The sequence below is a fragment of the Asparagus officinalis genome, chromosome 8, assembly GCF_001876935.1.
Source record: "Asparagus officinalis chromosome 8, Aspof.V1, whole genome shotgun sequence".
Lineage (NCBI taxonomy): Eukaryota > Viridiplantae > Streptophyta > Magnoliopsida > Asparagales > Asparagaceae > Asparagus > Asparagus officinalis.
The window spans coordinates 46,631,583-46,644,365 of record NC_033801.1 but is presented as its reverse complement, the minus strand read 5'-3'; the positions used below and the strand labels follow the sequence as shown (position 1 = coordinate 46,644,365).

The 12,783-nt window shown below is 40.0% G+C and overlaps 1 long non-coding RNA gene across 1 annotated transcript; it reads left to right on the top strand.

Annotated features, from left to right (window-relative positions):
- LOC109822340 lies at positions 1,927–3,143 on the top strand. Its single transcript, XR_002242097.1, has 3 exons — positions 1,927–2,307; positions 2,378–2,491; positions 2,586–3,143. It is a non-coding gene; the product is annotated as an uncharacterized LOC109822340 (long non-coding RNA).

The window sequence follows — 12,783 nt, the reverse complement described above, 5'->3', positions numbered from 1 at the left end:
GCTCCTGAGGGTACTTTAGTATTCAACCAGGAAAAAGAGCGTTGGTACTACATTCAAAGGGATCGTTGTTATTACCTGACAGTAATAGAACGACAAGTATCATCCATGTACTTGCAACACCTAGCGGTTCCACACTTGATGCAATTTTCTTTGAAGTGGGTTCCCTAAAGTACGACGGCTACTTTCACTAAGAAGGACTTTTTGGGGTCAACATCGTGGGTTTTCGTCTTAGCTTCATTAAAGAGGACGATCCCGTCAATGAAGCTCTCCTAATCTCTAGTCATCCGCTTGCCGACGCTAATGCTCAGTACCCGTAAGAGGATGTCAGGTTCCTTAGCTGGATCAGATCAACAAACACCAAGTAGTGGACTAGTTTGATCAATTATGCTCTCGCTACTTTTGGGGAGAGTCTGACAAGGTTGGGGTTCTATTCTACAGTATGGGCCTCTAAGTACGGTGTGGATTATTTGTGCACCGATGGTATACAATATTGTAGAGTTGTATAATGTTGATAGTAACACTTTCTTCACTCCTACAGGGGAAATGGGGATAGCTTTACTTGAGGTGTTTGAGGTATCTCGAGTGCCGATGGGAAATGATCATATGAAGATTTCTTCCCAATAAATGTAGAGTTAGCGACTATGAGCCACAACATTCATCTTGGTGAAGTGTTTTGCGAACTAGTCTGTCATTTCCACATCTGTCACTTGACGATTAGACCTGCCACGATCGGTCTTCATGTTGCTTATGTACCTTGGGTGAAATATTTATTCCTTAATGTAAGCAAAAAGGGGAGAGTTGATTCAATCTCTCTGGTGACTGATCTTGAGGTAGAAACTAGGATCATCAACAATGGTCCTATAAACTATATTGCCAAATCGAGTGAGTGAGGGTTTCACGCAGGAGATTCTTTCGAAAGATTTCATCATCAAGCTAAATAATTCATTTCCCAGCAAGCTTTACTTGCAGGTTTCCTATCAATTTGGTTGAAAGGTTGAGTCATACCCTCTCGCCCGAAATATTACATCTCTATGAAGGTGTTATACCCTCCCATGATGATTGCTCATGAATATAGCTTGGATTTGATTCACGTGATGCTCAGTTGCATTCATCATGGGTTAAGGGAGTTGGTCACCAAGTAACTAAGCTAAGAAGAGAATTGCCCGCATGATAGAGTCCCAAATCCCTGAGTGGAACTACCATACACTTATTTGGTGCTATGGTATACACTTCACTGTTCCTCACTCATGTCTGCTGCTACCGAGCGTGAAGAAGGAGTCTCATTGCTCCAGAGATAAAAATGTGTAAGATGTCCTACCAAGTTACGTTTTGGGGATTCACCGGATCATACAAAACAAGGAGCATTATCGTTGTTGTTGTTTCCCCTAAAGTTGCTAACACTAATCTTAGGGATGAGTTCGAAGACGGTTCCGGCGTGAAAGGATTTACCTATTTGACCAGTGGTTGTTTTAATTGGTTGGTCAATATTACAGCAAGTCATTTTGTTGCACGGTTTAATAGGACTGAGTGTTATATTGAACCCTACTTGTCTTGTCGATTCACACAATAGTTTAAGTATGATTATCTTTTTGTCGGCAACCCAAGTACATGGTTGTTGCACTCAGGAAGTCTTGTCAACAGTGCTCGTACTTGATATCACTTTGTTGTTGGCGCTACTAGAGCGTTGCACTCAGGAAGTCTTGTCAACAGTGCTCGTACTTGATATCACTTTGTTGTTGGCGCTACTAGAGCCACATTCATGCTACCTCACAACATCCCTAACTTTTATATGACATTATGGTTTTATAAGTCTACTAGAGCCACATTCATGCTACCTCACAACATCCCTAACTTTTATATGACATTATGGTTTTATAAGTAGTATAGCCCAGTGAATATTCCTAACTCCAACTTTTAGGTGAACAAACTAGTTTGTAATGGATCATCCGAAAGTACAAGGAAGCTTTCAGGAAGGGCTCCAAGAATAAAGCTCCCAGACTTCAAGAATACTTGGCATAGGTTGGGTAAGAGGATGAAGAAAACTCAAGGGTGCCAATCGAACAATTGCTACCACAAAGATCTATTGGTATCAGCATTTGAGAACCGATGGAGTCAACTGTTCATTGAGGAATTGCTGATAGAGGGGCTCATGAGAAAAGACTATTACAAGTCCAATGTCCAAAGGTGCCGTCGAAGAAGAGGTGAATGGAGCAACCAAGTCACACACTAGAGGGCCCTATAAACACAAGTGAGGATCCTTCTATGGTTCTAACATAGGAACCTGTGATTAAGGCTGTAGTGGCTTTAGTAATTTTTGTTCATATCTTTATTTTGGTTTGCTAGATACACTTGAGTGACTTATGCGTCTTATTTGTAGGTAAGGATCCTGCTTTTGTTGATCAAGAGGATTTAGACGACGAAGAGAGGGTCGGTTACGAGACCGATACCTACTTTTTTGATCCAAATGACACTAGTTTTGAGGGTGATATAGGTGAGTTCTCCTACATCCCATGTATGATCCTTTTTTATTAGGTTTGTGTAGTTACTTTATTTTTATCACTAACGCTTTGTTCGATTTCTCATAGATGATGAAGTTCAACCAGAAGCTGGTATGGAAGCAACTCTCGTGACCATTCCTACAAAGGGCGAACCTAATTGGCTATTGGTGCAATAGAAATCCTCAAACCTGAATCTGAGCATGAGGCTGCCATAGTAGCAAGTCCTACCCTATTTTTGCTGCATGATGCAAGCTGATCATTGTTGTGTCTTCTAATTCTGATCCCGATGATGTACCAATCTCTCCGATCCTATAAGGAATTGGTGTGGCGGTCCTACCAAGCCTTGAGCCTCATTTTGAAGATGAGCCTGTCGAGGCGGGGGACATATTGATTAAGCTAGAGGTTGCGGCTACTAGTTTTGCAAATGCACTAGTGGATGTGACAACGATGTCAGCGTTAGTCATACGGTCCTCTAAATCACTAGTTGTGACAACTCCATCTTCTTCTGCTATGATGGACATTTCGAGCGTGTTGGCTTCACTAGTGTTGTTCTTCTTGCCGGGTGGCCGTCAAAATCAAGCTTCGCCAGCTACTTTTTGTTGGATATTAAAATAATTTTTTAATCTTAAGAAAAATGTGCATGCAGCCATTCTTGAAAAGAAATACAAGATAACAAACTTGCCAAAATTTTGTTGAAAAAAAGGAAAAAGTGGTGGGCCCCACCACAAGAAAAATTTAGGCATGGGCCCCACATGTATAGTAAAATAATATTATTTTATTAGTGTATAGTATTTTCCAAACGCTATAAATAGACTTCAAATTCTTAAGGAAAATTTATTCCAAAAACAACAATCAATATATACAAATATAGATTGTAAAATAGCTGGTGCTTATAGGAATTTTGCCTGATAGATCGAGGAGATCTTTTGCCTGATAGATCGAGGAGATCTTTTGCCTGATAGATCGAGGAGATCTTTTGCCTGATAGATCGAGGAGATCTTTTGCCTGATAGATCGAGGAGATCTTTTGCCTGATAGATCGAGGAGATCTTTTGCCTGATATAACTGCCTGGCCGATCATTTAGCAGATTCTTACACCAACAAGCCCTCTGCAAAGGAAATCTGGAATGCTCTGGAGGACCAGTACAAGGATGAGGAGAAGCTGTCCAAATCTCACCTCATTGACAAATTTCTAGACTTGAAGTTCGAAGATGATACTGAGGTTTTACCTCAAGTCAAAGAGCTTGAAAAGCTTGTTATGAAGCTGAAGGATGAAAAGATCAATCTTTGTCAAACCTTCATCTCTGGTGCAATTGTCAACAAGCTTCCTCCATCTTGGATGTCATTCTCCACTGATATTCGAAGAAGGAAAAGACAGGTGACTCTGTCTGACTTGAAGAGGTTCATTCGGATCGAGGACGAGACTCGGACTCGCACCAAGACTGAGCTCATTGCTAAGCAGAAGGCGTCTGCTAACATTGTGGCTGCTAACTCTGAAAAGGGTAATAATTCATCTTTCAAGAAGAAGAAGTCTTTTAATAAAAAGAAGAACCAGAATCTGAAGAACCTGAACGTTCAGAAGAAGGAATTTAAGAAAAGCGGCAAATGCTTCAACTGTGGGAAGCAAGGACATTTTGCCAAAGATTGCAGAGCACCAAAGAAGGAAACAACACACAATGTCAATCAAGTTGATGATTCTGTGGCCACACTCTTCCAGGTAACAACTCTAAGCAACATCTCTAGTTGGTGGTTAGATACGGGTGATACTTGTCATGTATGCTCCAATAGAGATATGTTCTCTTCTTATGTTGCTACCAAAGAGAACATATCAATGGCTGGTCATTATGTGGTTCCTGTTCTTGGAACCGGGACTATGGTGCTGACTTTTTCTTCGGGAAAGACTCTCACATTTAAGGATGTGAAACACGTTCCCTCAATTGCTAAAAACTTAGTCTCTGGAACTGGAAGCATGTTGTGTGATGCAGGGATGAGGCTGGATTTACAAGGAGGAAAGGTTGTTTTATCCTTCAAGAAAATGTATTTTGGCAATGCATATCGTACTGATGGCATATATAAAATCAGTATGAGTGCACCCAACCCCGTTGTAATGAAATATCCTCTTCTGCTTACTCCTCTTTGTTATGACATAATAGGTTGGGACATGTAAATTATAGAAAACTGTCCAGCATGGAGAAGTTAGGATTACTTTCAAAATGTGGGGGTAACAAATCTGGTAAATTATAGAAAACTGTCCAGCATGGAGAAGTTAGGATTACTTTCAAAATGTGGGGGTAACAAATCTGAGAAATGTGAAGTTTACGCGCAAGCAAAGCTGACAAGGAAGCCATTTTTAAGTGTCACGAGGAGCACCAACCTATTAGATCTGATTCGTTCAGATACTTGTGACTTCAAAAGCTTCGTCACTCGTGATGGCAAGAAATACTTCATCACCTTCATCAACGATCATTCTCGCTTCTGCCACGTTTACCTGCTGAAATCTAAAGATGAAGCCTTCAACAAATTTGTCGAGTTTCGAACTCGAGTGGAGAAGCAGCTTGGTCTGCAGGTGAAAAGACTCAGGAGCGACAGAGGAGGAGAATATCGATCTAAGGAGTCGGAAGCATACTTCAAGGAGCATGGAATCATTGCTAAAATTACTGCTCCGTATTCTCCGCAATCCAGTGGGATTGCAGAAAGAAAGAATCGCACATTGACCGAGATGGTGAATTTGATGCTGATCACATCTTGTCTACCTATCTGCTATTGGGAAGAGGCTTTGCTGATGGAAAATTGAATTCTGAACAGAGTACCCTATTCCAAAACTGATAGCACTCCTCATCACTTATGGTTGGGATATCCAGATTCTTTGGATAGTCTTAAAGTGTGGGGGTGTCTCGTATATGTTCGAATTCCAGATATCAGAAGGCCTAAGCTCGGACCAAAGGCAAACAGATGTGTGTTTCTTGGCTTTGCTGGAGATAGCAATGTGTGTAGGTTCCTGGACCTTGGAACCAACTCCATCATTGAAGCTCGGGATGCAGAATTCTTTGAGGATAAGTTTATCAAACATAAAGGCTTATTACTCAAAGATGTAGCAGAGAATGCTAGTACATCAGATGCACAAGAGGAGCCAGTCAATGATGAATGAGTTATCGAACCATCTTCCAAACACGTCAAAAGACAGAAAGATTTTGGAGATGACTTCATCACCCATAATGTGGAAGGAGATCCACAGACTTTTTAAGAAACAATACAGTCAACAGACGTTCTTCTGTGGAAAGAAGCTATAGATGATGAGATGGATTCATTGATCCAAAATCATACTTGGGAGCTGGTGGATGTACCTAAAGGTGCAAGGCCTATCGTTGCAAGTGGATCTTCAAGAAGAAGCTCCGTTCTGATGGTACTATTGAAAAGTACAAAGCAAGACTGGTGGCAAAAGGATTCTCTCAGAAAGAAGGTATAGACTTCTTTGATAGTTATGCACCAGTTTGCAGGATCACTACCATCAGAGTGCTTATCGCATGGGTGGCGATTAAAAGTTTCGTCGTACATCAGATGGATGTGAAGACTGCATTTCTCAATGGAGATCTCACAGAAGAGATCTACATGGAGAAACCAGAAGGACTTGATGCTCCAGCTGGTAAGGTTTGTAAACTTGTTAAGTCTTTATATAAATTTAAGCAGGCACCAAAACTCTAGCATAAGAAGTTCGATGGGGTTGTTCGCAACAACGGGTATCAAGTCAGTGAATCTGACAAGTACCTATACATCAAGGTCACTGAAAGAAAGGTGGTGGTTATTTGCCTTTATGCGGATGATATGCCCATCATCGGGAGTGATTTGGAGATAATAACATCTAGCAAGTAATTTCTCTCGGTACAGTTCAGCATGAAGGACCTTGGAGCTGCGGACGTGATTCTCGGAATCAAAATCATATACTCTGAAGAGGGTATTGGATTGTCCCAATCTTATTATGTCGAGAGCATGTTATGGAAGTATGGCTACTACGACCTGTTAGAACTGTCAGTGCCATATGATTACAACAAGAAGCTTCGACCGAACACTAGAAGACCAGTAGAGCAGCTGAGCTACTCAAAGATCATTAGGAGTCTCATGTACACGATGAGCTGCACAAGGCCAGACATTACATTCACTGTAGGAATACTTAGTAGATTCACAAGTAATCCTGGAAAGCTTCATTGGGATGCTGTCCAGAGATTGATGAGATACTTAAAAGGAACTACAGGTCTGGGCCTATTCTACACTGGATATCCAGGTGTAATCGAAAGCTATTCAGATGCGAGCTAGTGCTCAGAACCAGATGAGTGCAGATCTACTGGAGGATTTATCTTCACTATAGATGGAGCTGCTATCTCGTGGAAGTCTAAAAAGCAGATAATGATTGCATAGTCATCGATGGAATCTGAGTTCTTCGCACTCTGTGCTACAGGAGATGAAGCTGAGTGGCTCAGTTGTATTCTCTGAGACCTTCTATTGACAGAATAGCAAGGCGCAATTACTATCTATTGTGATAATCAAGCGACGAGTGCTGTGGTAGCGAACTCGTTGTTCAATGGAAAGAAACGGACTATTCGTCTGAAGCATGGCTATTTGAGAGAGCTTATTTGTCAAGGAGTCATCTCTGTGATTGACGTCCGATCTTCAAAGAATGTAGCTGATCCTTTGACTAAGGGTCTGAAAAAGGACATAGTCGAAAGGATGTCTGCTAGAATGAAAGAATGTAGCTGATCCTTTGACTAAGGGTCTGAAAAAGGACATAGTCGAAAGGATGTCTGCTAGAATGGGTCTCAAAAGTTTGTTAGTCTTACAGATACTTACCATGTTTATTAAGTTATTAGTTCAAAGCTTATGCTACTAATAATAAAATAATTAGTTCAAAATTCAAGTAAGATTTGCAAAGTTTGGTAAGTCTTACAAATACTTACCATTTACATCAGTTATTAGTTTAAAGTTTATGCTACTAATGATAAGATAAATGGTTCAAAAGTCAAGTAAGATTTACAAGTGAAAGGGTTCAAGTTTCCTTGGATTAGTCGGTGTCTAAGGTAAGGTTTGGGGGTTGCGTAACGCGCTCCGTAAGGAACAAGATACTTAATTGATCTTTGATCAACCTCTAATATTATCCTTACCTGGCTGAACTACCCGAGTAAAACTTTGATCTTTTCACCTAGAATCCTATCATGTAAAGGGGATGGCTGTTAAGCCTTAATGGGTCCAAAGTATTTCGGATGTGGGGTGTTAGATAGGAAACACACCTAAAGGACTCACCTAGAATCTTATCATGAGAGAGGGTTGCTCTTGAGCCTTAATGAGTTCAAAGCATTTCGGATGCGGGATGTTTGATAGGAAACATGCCTAAAGAACTCACCTATGCATAGGTGGAGACTTGGCCGTCTCCTATGATGTCTTGTGGAAAGATATCTAGAGCCCTAGCAGAAACCAGGACATGCACAGGGCCATAAATGTGCAAAGGCAAGGCAAAGGCAAAGGCAAGTGTGGTTCAAAGTGAAAACTACAATAGATGAGTTTGATCTTATGTGATCACTGGATTTTTAGACATGTGCTGGTTCAAGTCTCTGCGATACCATACATCTATCTTTTATTCAGTTGGTCTAAAGGGGGTTCAAGTCCTTGCGACATCTTCCTTATGCACAACGATTGAAACGATGACACCGTTACATGACACTAGTTTAAAAAATTTGTGGGGGATTGTTGGATATTAAAATAATTTTTTAATCTTAAGAAAAATGTGCATGCAGTCATTCTTGAAAAGAAATACAAGATGACAAACTTGCCAAAATTTTGTTGAAAAAAGAAAAAAGTGGTGGGCCCCACCACAAGAAAAATTTGGGCGTGGGCCCCACATGTATAGTAAAATAATATTATTTTATTAGTGCAAGTGTTTTCCCAAACACTATAAATAAACCTCAAATCCTTAAGGAAAATTCATTCCAAAAACAACAATCAATATATACAGATATAGATTGTAAAATAGCTGGTGCTTATAGGAATTTTGCCTGATAGATCGAGGAGATCTTTTGCCTGATAGATCGAGGAGATCTTTTGCCTGATAGATCGAGGAGATCTTTGCCTTATAGATCGAGGAGATCTTGACAGTATTGGGTCGATGCACACCAGAGTACTGGACTGTTGTTCCTGAAAGCAATTTGGCCTTGGGATCCTTACACCGGAGTAGGCCAAATAATGCTTTAAGCGCAGCGTTTTACAAATGCACAGCAGCTGAGTTTGAAAATTTTAAATTACCACTATTCAATTTTCTGTTCGATTTTGCTGTTTTATATCTGTATTATATCTGTATTATTCCAGATTTAACCACAGGCGCCAACACTTTTCCTAGTGCAATTGATTCTTAAACGGTTTAAACTGAAGCAGGCCCTTTAAATTGCATGGAGATTCCTCAATCTCCTGATTATGATAATATGGTTGAATCGAAGATTCATATTCTCATTGAGAGTTTGATGAGACTCTTTAACCAAAGTGTTAATAATGTATTGGCTGCTGGAGGAGCTTGTCTTCTCGTACTATTTGCTTGTTACGGAATTAGCTCGGCGTTCGTATAACAATTGCTGGCAATGAACATGCTGATCCATACAAGAGAATGATCGATGAGGCTGAGCTTTACTTTTAAGGATTGCAATGCCTACTTAAGGCTGACATTGCGCCACTACAGAATTCAAGTAGCATCATCTCATGGTCAAATGCTAGGAGCATGACGAAGTTGCTCATAAGGAGATAGGTGACATCAGCCAAAAGCTCCAAGAGTTGACCGCCTATCTTACAAATGTTGATGGTAAGCGTATAGAGCTTGACAACATAATCCTTGAACAGGAAGCTACCATCAATAAGACCAAGGCCATTATAGCTGAGGCTCAAGTTAGAATGGAAACTGCTCAAGAACAGATGAAGGAGCTTGAAATCAAGTCTTTTGAATTGATCATGGAGCGAGCTCTCAAAGCATCTCAACTTCAAGCTGAAGAGGCTAGATTAGAGGTCGTCAAAGTTCATGTCATTCCCACTGATCTAGAAGTTCTGAAAGAACGAGCTCTCAAAAGTGCTCTTGATGCTAGGGACGCTGAGTTGGCCACACACATTGAGCATATCAAATCCTTATCTCATCAGTAGTCTCCTTTTTGTAATAGCTTAGCTCTTCTATTGATAATAAAGAACTTTTGCCATCTAGCTTTATATGGGTATACGATAGAGGTGTAATGTTAATATATCATATCGATAAATCTGTTGGGGAGAAAAGTGATGAAATCAAACCAATAGAGGTGTTGTGTTAAGGTATCATGTTTTGTTGAGTTGGTACTATTCAAAGGTGTAGTGTTAACATGATAATACTAGATTATTTGACAAAGGTGTAATGTTAACGTATCAAATAGAATGTTAGACAATGATGTGATGTTAACTAGTCAGATTCAAAAGAGTCTAGAGGATAACTTGCATTTGGAAGTGTAGTGTTAACATAACAGTAAGAAATTGATGGAAGTGTAATGTTAGCTAATCGATTTTTTTGACAAAGGTGGATTAACAGAGGTGTAATGTTAACTGGTCAAATCTAGAAAGACAAGTTGACAGAGGTGTAATATTAACCGGTTGAAGAAATGTTCCAAGAAAGGCGTAATTTTAATCAATCAGATCATTGGGAAAGCAAATTGTTCAGAGGTGTCGTATTAATATGACAGTAGCAAGGTATTTAGAGTCAAATAAGGGTGTGGTGTTAACTTGATGATTTGTTAGGGATTTTGTTGAGGTTTTTAGATCAGAGGTAGAAACTTAAACGTGACCGACAACTCTATGGGGAGATGAAAGGGGTTTTGATCAAGGGTAGTATTCCTTAAGAAACTTTCCATTGATCGGCGCTATGAGCCTATTGTCATTTGGGTCAATCAGGCAATATGCTTCGTTTGAGTAGACTATCTTTATTACGAACAACCTTCCCACTTGGTTGGAATTTTTCTATAGTCTTGTGTGTCATGACCATAGGCTGACGAACAGCTAAGACCAAGTCGCCTTCTTTGAAGGATTGTTCTCTAACTCTCCTGTTAAAGACTCTCGAGATCCGAGACTGGTAGATCTCTTTTCATCGCTCAGCTTCAAGTCTCATTTCATTCAACACTTCTAGTTCTTGAAGACGCTTTCGATAGTATTCTTTAGTTTTCATTTTCTTGGTCAGAATGATCCTTAATGACGATATTTGGACCTCCAGCGGTAGTACAACTTCACAATCGTACACCAAGGACAAAGGCGTAGCGCCTGTGGGAGTACAAACTGTTATTCAATAAGCCTATAAACACTCTTCAAGCTTTTTGTCCCAATCTCATTTATTGGAGGATATGAATTTCTTTAAAAGCTTGATGATAGTTTTGTTGAAAGGTTTAGCTAGGCTATTAGCTGCTAGGTTATATAACATAGAAGTCACATCTTAAATTCAGAACTTCTCACAAAATTTGAAGAGCAGTTTGCTAATGAACTGAGTATTGTTGTCATGGACAATCTTCTGGGGGACACCAAATCTGTAAACAATGTGGTGTTTCAAGAACTTGACTATGTTAGAAGTCTTGACCTCCCTGAGTGGGATGACTTTGGCCTATTTGGAGAAGTAGTCAATGATGACTAAAATGAATCGATGGCCTTTAGCAGATGGTGGCTAATTGGCCCAATAATATCCATCCCCCACATCTTGAACGGCTATGAGGCAATAGTCGGATATAGTTCTTTCATAAGCTGATGTAGGAAGTCAACATGGAATTAACAAGCATGACACTACTCGATGTAGGTGACTACATCTGCAATCATCATTGGCTAATAATAGCCTAAACGATGAAGTCAGTCTTGAAGTTTAGGACTGGGTTGCTCCGCATATACTATCATGAGCCTCCTTGAGTGCCTTTCAAGCTTCACTTGCTGACAAGCATCAGAGTAATATGCCATCAAATGATTGGTGGAATAAGGTCTATGTAGCGGAATTATGCATGAAGCTCTTCATTGAATGAATATCGCTTATTTTGGATCGTATGGCAATATATACCGTGAAAAATTTAGTTAATGATCAGATAATGTCAATCATTGAGTTTGAAGTAGGCAGGCATGCCATGCATCTCGTTAGCTTCCAAGATTTGTTTTGGAGAGCATAACTCATGGCTGGCTACTGTAAGTTTCTTGATAGATTTAGAACTCAAAGAGAGAGTAGTTGTGGGTGATGCCAAGGCATCAACATGAGTATTCTTGAGCTGGAGTACATAATTCAAAGAGAGAGTAGTTGTGGGTGATGCCAAGGCATCAACATGAGTATTCTTGAGCTGGAGTACATAATTGATATAGAAGCCTCAAATCATTGAGCAAGCTTCATTGTCACTTCATAGTAAGGTATGAGGTCATAGCCGGACCTCATATTCTCCTATTATTTGATTGGCGATTAATTTGGAATCACTATAGGCTTCCAAGTATTTCACCCACATGCCTTGAATGAGTTGCAAACTAATTATGAGGGCATTGTACTCATCCACATTATTAGAACACTGCTTAGTTAGTGAATATTCCCGAGGAAGAACATGACCGTAGGGATCAATAAGCACTACCCCTACTCCTACTACGATCATCCCTTTATGATTACATTATGATGCGCCACCAAAGAAAAGTTACCACACTTGGTGATCCGAGATGATATTTGATTCAAAGACCTCATCTGGAATGTCCTTGTAATTAAAGATTAGAAGACTTAGGGACGAGATAATCTACTAAGAAGTCATCAATTGCTTAGCCTTTAACTGCTTTCTGAGGTACGAATGTCATGTCATACTAATAAAGTAGTATCGCCCATTTTGCCGGTCTAGAATTTAGAGACCCTGGCTTTTCATGAGTATCTATAGGGGATTGACTCTTGAGATGGCATGGATGGTCTATCCAGTTAAGTAGTGCCACATCTTCTGGACTGTAAAAACTAGTGCTAAACATTCTTTCTCCACTAGGTTGAAAGATGTTCCGCGCCTATCATAGTTCGACTAAGATAATATATGGCTTGTTTGTGCCCATCATCATTCTTTTGAGTGAGAAGTGTTCCGAAAGAATGATCCATAGCTCTGACATAGATCAGCAAAGGCTTACCTGACACTGGCACAACTAGGACGGGTGGCTTCATGAGATACTCTTTAATCTCGTCAAAAGATTTTTGATAGGCATTGTCCCAAACAAATGAAATGCCTTTCTTCATCAGCCTCTAAATTGGTTAACATTTTCTA